This window comes from Manihot esculenta, chromosome 7 (assembly GCF_001659605.2).
Source record: "Manihot esculenta cultivar AM560-2 chromosome 7, M.esculenta_v8, whole genome shotgun sequence".
Taxonomy (NCBI): domain Eukaryota; kingdom Viridiplantae; phylum Streptophyta; class Magnoliopsida; order Malpighiales; family Euphorbiaceae; genus Manihot; species Manihot esculenta.
In genome coordinates, this window is record NC_035167.2 from 14,520,059 (window position 1) to 14,526,301 (window position 6,243).

The window sequence follows — 6,243 nt, forward strand, 5'->3', positions numbered from 1 at the left end:
AGGCAGAAAAGATGGGTGGAACTGCTCAGTGACTATGATTGCAGAATCCAGTACCATCCGGGTAAGGCGAATGTTGTGGCAGATGCCCTAAGCCGGAAATCACTTGGCAATTTGTCCCATATAGCAGCAGAGAGAAGACCAGTGGTGATGGAGTTTGATAAGCTCATCGACGAAGGGCTACAACTAGAGGTGTCTGATACGGGTGCGTTGATAGCACAGATGAGAGTGACTCCTGTGTTTCTGGAGCAGGTGGCTCAGAAACAGCATGAGGACCCTGAGTTAGTTAAAATTGCCAGGACTGTTCAGTCAGGCAACAGTGCAGCGTTCAGATTTGACAACAAAGGGATCCTTCGCTATGGGAATCGACTATGTATACCAGATGACATCAATTTGAAAGGAGACATTATGAGAGAAGCTCATAATGCAAGGTACAGTGTTCACCCTGGAGCCACCAAGATGTATCAGGATCTGAAAAGAGTGTATTTGTGGCCAGCTATGAAGAAAGAAGTGGCACAGTTTGTGTCCGCTTGTGAGGTTTGCCAGAGGGTGAAACTGGAACATCAGAAGCCGGCTGGAATGCTTAACCCACTGCCGATTCCAGAGTGGAAATGGGAGAATATAGCTATGGATTTTGTAGTGGGCTTACCGGCAGCGTCCAACAGGATAGACTCCATATGGGTGATTGTGGAAAGACTCACGAAATCTGCTCATTTCATCCCTGTTAAGAGCAACTACTCTGTGGACAAGTTAGCACAAGTTTATTTGGAGGAGACAGTAAGGTTGCATGGAGTTCCAGTGTCTATAGTGTCAGACAGAGGACCTCAGTTCACCTCCAGATTTTGGTGGAGTCTGCAAAGTGCTATGGGTACAAGGTTGGAGTTCAGCACTGCTTTCCATCCACAGACTGACGGACAGTCAGAGAGGACCGTCCAGACCATAGAGGATATGCTCAGAATGTGTGTGTTAGACTTTGGCGGTTCTTGGAGGCAGCATCTACCTTTGGTGGAGTTTGCTTACAATAACAGCCATCATGCGAGCATAGGGATGACCCCTTATGAAGCTTTGTATGGGAGGAAGTGCAGATCACCTATTTGCTGGGAAGAAGTAGGAGAGGCGGCTCTTGCAGGGCCGAAGCTAGTAGAGATCACTAGCAGAGTGGTGCCCATGATCAGAGAGAGGATCAAGACTGCTCAAAGCAGACAGAAAAGCTATGCAGATATCCGCAGGAAGCAGATAGAGTTTCAAAAAGGCGATATGGTATTGCTGAAGGTGTCTCCAATGAAAGGAGTGGTTCGGTTTGGGAAAAAGGGTAAGCTAGCCCCACGTACATTGGACCCTTTGAGATCTTGCAGAAGATCGGGAATGTGTCGTACAAGCTGGATTTACCTGCTTCTATGGAGAGAATTCACCCGGTTTTCTATGTTTCTATGCTCTGAAAGTTCGTGTCAGATCCGAGTAAGGTTCTTGGTGAGCCTGATGTGGAGATCTTTGGAGATCTCACCTATATAGAACAGCCAGTACGAATCCTAGACACGCAGATCAGAAAGCTGAGGAACAAGGAAATTCCAATGGTGAAAGTCCTATGGAATCACCACAATCTCGAAGAGTGCACCTGGGAGACATGGGAGTCTATGCTCCAGCAATATCCATATCTGTTTTAAGATTAGTTTCCTCCTCTTTCTGTGTTTCATTGGTTGTGGAACATTCGGGGACGAATGTTCTTAAGGGGGAGAGAATGTAATACCCGGCTAGAGTCCGGCATCGGAATTTTACGTTCCGGTGGAATCTCGGATGTCAGAACCCTCGAGAAGGGTAGTAGATATGTTTTTCTAAAGAATTTTAGTATGTGTTAATGTTTTAAGTGTAAAAGGAAATGAGTTTTTGAAAGAAAAGAGCCAAGGAAGAAATGCAAGGTTCGGCCGCCGAAGGTGAAGTTCAGCCGCCGAACATGCATGAGTTTTGGTTTCACGTTATGCCGCCGCAGGTGGTCTGGCCAGCCACCTATAAAAGGCCCTAGGTCGGTGAATGGATAAGATTTTCTTTCCCTTCACAGCCAGAGGTGAGACCATGATCTTCCTTCGGTGATTTTCATGTTTTCTTAAATCTTGCAAAGTTTTGATGAGTTTTATGCATATTTGAAGGTTTTAAGCAACCCAAAAGTGTTGAAGTTGGAGACTTTGAGGGAGAGTTTCTCCATATCTCCACATTGGGATCTTTGATCTTCTTGTTTGTAAGAGGTAAGTGAAGATCCTGAACTTCTTTTCATGTTTTATGAAGGTTTTATGGAGGTTTATGGGTAGAGATGCATGTGTAGGATAAGTTGAGGTTTTGGTTGATTTGTGGTCAAAGCATGCTTATGTGTTTAGTTGTGTTGTTTGTTGGGGTTTTAAGTTAGTTTTGGACCCCTTTGTGCCTATACTTGAGTATGTGCAGGTTGTGGAGTTGTGGTTTGTATGTTTGAGTGAAGTTTGGGTTGGTTTGCATGAAGCAGAACACGTTTCTGCCTAACTGGAGAATCCAGTTTCGGCCGCCGAACGAAGGTTCGGCCGCCGAACATGCAAGGAGGTGGTTTCGGCTGCCCAAGCTTGCCCAAGCTTGCCCAAGCTTGCCCCCGAAAGTTTGGACTTTCGGCTCTGGAGGAGGGTTTCGGCCGCCGAAGGTGCCGCTAAAGGTTAGGGACTTTCGTCTCTGGAGAGGACTTTTCGGTGTAACGACCTGAAAATCGGACCGCTACCGGTGCTAGGATCCAGATTGGCTTATGGCCGCCGGGACCCATAGCAAGCCAAACATTCATCCTGTGAATCTGTTTAATCCCATACATGATCAACAACATACATAAAAATTTTGAACTTTTCTTTCAAATCAATCACCAAACTCAACCTGTGTATGCACTATTCATAAACATAAACATTAACCTCACCTTGGAGTCCTCATCAATGCTCCAATGGGGTGACATAACATAAATTAAGTTTGGTTTACAATAATCATCATTAAACATTTGAGATCATATACTAGAAAGGGATTAACATAATACTATGGTCAAGCACAACTCTAAACTTCATAAGCATTATTACATAACATTTCAATACTTTACTTTTACATTACAACATATTCATGTCCACATCTAGCTATTACATAAAACAAGACCTTACTCCTGCTGACCTCCTAGTCTACCTTGTACCTGCAAACCTGGGGGTTAAGGGAGAGGGGTGAGCTATAAAGCCCAGTGAGCAGAATAATAACATATTCAATTTATATTTCATGCTTTCATGGAATGCAACACATCACAAACAAATCACATCAAGGATGAACTTGTCACCAATAGCCCACTACTCATTCCAATAGTGCCAGGAGCATAGACTGGGCCTCACTGGTCTTTCTCTTACATTACATTCATAACATAACATTCCAATATGCCAGGGGCGTAGAATGGGCCTCACTGGTCTTCCATACCGTATCACATCATATCATAACGTAGTGCGGCTAAAGGATCATCCAACATTCATCCACATCAACAACATATTATGCAATGCAACATATTCGTGAATTCTAATGCAAGCACCCTAGTATATCTCATGGCATTCATGATGTGTGTATCATGCTCAGAATTTATTTATTTACTTTGAAATGAAATAAGATATTCCACTCACCTCTGGCTGAAGCTCTAACAGACTCAGAAGCAGCTGAACTCACTGCTGGGGTCCTCGGTTCCTCGGGTCCGAACCTACACAGGTGGACTCAAATGAGGGACCTAACATACATAAACATGACTCTAAAATACTCCCCAAAAACCCCCCTAAAACACCTCAAAACAATTACATAAATCTTGCAAAGGAGGGCTGAACAGGGCACTTTCGGCGGCAGGTTCGGCGGCCTAACGGCCCTCCAGAGCCGAAAGTCATGCACCTTCGGCGACACTTTCGGCGGCCGAAGGTTCCCTCCAGAGACGAAACTCATGCATGTTCAGCGGCACCTTCGGCGGTCGAAACTCCCTTCCAGAGCCGAAAGTCCACTTTCGGGGGGAGGGTTCGGCAGCCGATACATGCTACCAAAGGCAGGTTCGACTGCCGAACCTAAGTTCTTCTCAAAAGGGCATAAACTCAGCTCAACATGCATAAACGCCTCCCAACTCATTCAATCATGCATTTTTCTATTCTACAACATGCATACCCAAGCATACAAGCTCCTAGGGGCTTCAAACTATCCTAAACCCCATCTACAACACATCAAACATGCATATCCAACATACATTGTTCATAAACGCACAGTAAACCCATAAACTCCACATAAACCTACACATGCATTTCTACCCCAAGAAACTTCATAAAACTTACTTAAAACATTAAAGGAACTATGGATCTACTCTTACCTCTTGAAGAACGAGAGGAGAGACGATCCAACTTGGAGATGGGAGAGATCTCGACTCTTTGGTCTCTAAGCTTCCAAAACTCGCTCTTTTGCTCAAATATCTTCAAATCAACATAAAGCTTGTTAAAATATGAAAGATTGAAGGAAAAACATCTAAAATGAACCATGGGAGAGCAAGAACTCACCGTGGCCGAAAATGGGGAGAAAACTCGCCCGTTTCAACCATGGAGCTCTTATATAGGGGCTGGCAGACCACCTTTCGGCAGCCTAAAGTGCCTCCAAAAATCATGCAAGTTCGGCGGCCGAACATGAGGTTCGGCGGCCGAACCTTTGAAACTTTCGGAAGCCTAACTTGCCCCCCTAAACCATCCAATGTTCGGCGGCCGAACCTGGAAATGCCTCATTGGTCTTTTTCATTCAAAACTCAATTTCCTTTTTGCTTAAAACTATAAGATACATTAAAGCATTTTATGAAAACATGGTTTTACCCTTCTAGAGGCTTCCGACATCCAGTATCCCACCGGACGGTAGGAATTCCGATACCGGAGTCTAGCCGGGTATTACATTCGGCAGCCGAAGTGCCGCCGAAAGTGCTTGAGTTTCGGCTCTGGAAGAGACTTTTGGCCGCCGAACCTGCCACCGAAAGTGCCCTGTCCAGCCTTCTTTTGCATGTTTTTCTTGATTCTTTTAGGCTGTTTTTAGGGGGGTTTTGGGGAGTATTCTAGAGTTGTTCTTGAGCTAGTTTGGTCCCTCATTTGAGTCCACCTGTGTAGGAACGGACCAGAGGAACCGAAGAGAGCAGTAGTGAGTACTGCTTCAGAGTAGTTAGAGTCAGCTCAAAGTCAGCCAGAGGTGAGTGGAACTAAACTTCATGTTTTAAATTGAGAAATTAAATGCTTTGAGCATGTTCCATGCATCATGATATGTAATAGGGTGAGTGCACTAGCCTACACTAATGTGACGCATTGCATTTTTCTATGCTTGTACGGATCGGACATAGTTTTGGATTCACTAGCCCTCCGAGTAAAGTCCTGAGAAGCCCTGAGAGGGCCGGGCACAGAGCACCATAGGGTGCGTAGAGAAGTCCTGAGTAGCTCCTTCGCGGGCCGGGCACAGAACAGAGGGAATTTTGAATCTGTCCGTCTAAGATGGGTGATTTACTTGTGATGTGATGCATTCCATGTGAGCATGTTTGATTTACATGTTTTATCTGTTCTACTCACTAGGCTAGTATAGCTCATCCCTCTCCTTTAACCCCAATCTTGCAGGATCCGAGTCAGAGGGAAGTCAGCAGGGTACAGGAAGAGTAAAGAATTTTGTAATAGCATAGTGTGGACATGTAGTATTGTAAAGAATTGGTTTAGTAGCGTATAGTGTAGAGTATTGTGCTTGACCCATGTTGTAAATCCTTTTTGTATACATGGTCTATTTATGTGCTTTGAATGTTTTTCTCAGTATGTGAAAATCAGGCTTAACAGAGTATGAGTTGAACCCGTCTAGAGCAAGCTCTAGTATAGGGTTTTATAGTACAGAGATAGTGCATGCACAGGTTGAGTCTTGGTTCAGAGAATCAGTTTTATGTTTTACAGGAAATGTATGATCATGTATGGGATTTTACAGGTGCACAGAGAGTATAGCAGGCTTGCTATGCGTCCCGGCGACCTTAAGTCGACCTAGATCCTAGTGCCGGTAGCGGTCCGATTTTCGGGTCGTTACAGAGTTATTTACAAGTGGAAGGGAATGATATGGAGCAATTAGCCTTAGACTTTATGGCAGACTTGGACCGGGCCTAACTTTTACTGCCGAGGTCCAATAGAGATCCACGATAGCTTTTCGGAAAGGAAATTTCGAGACGCACGACTTTCAAAACTATGA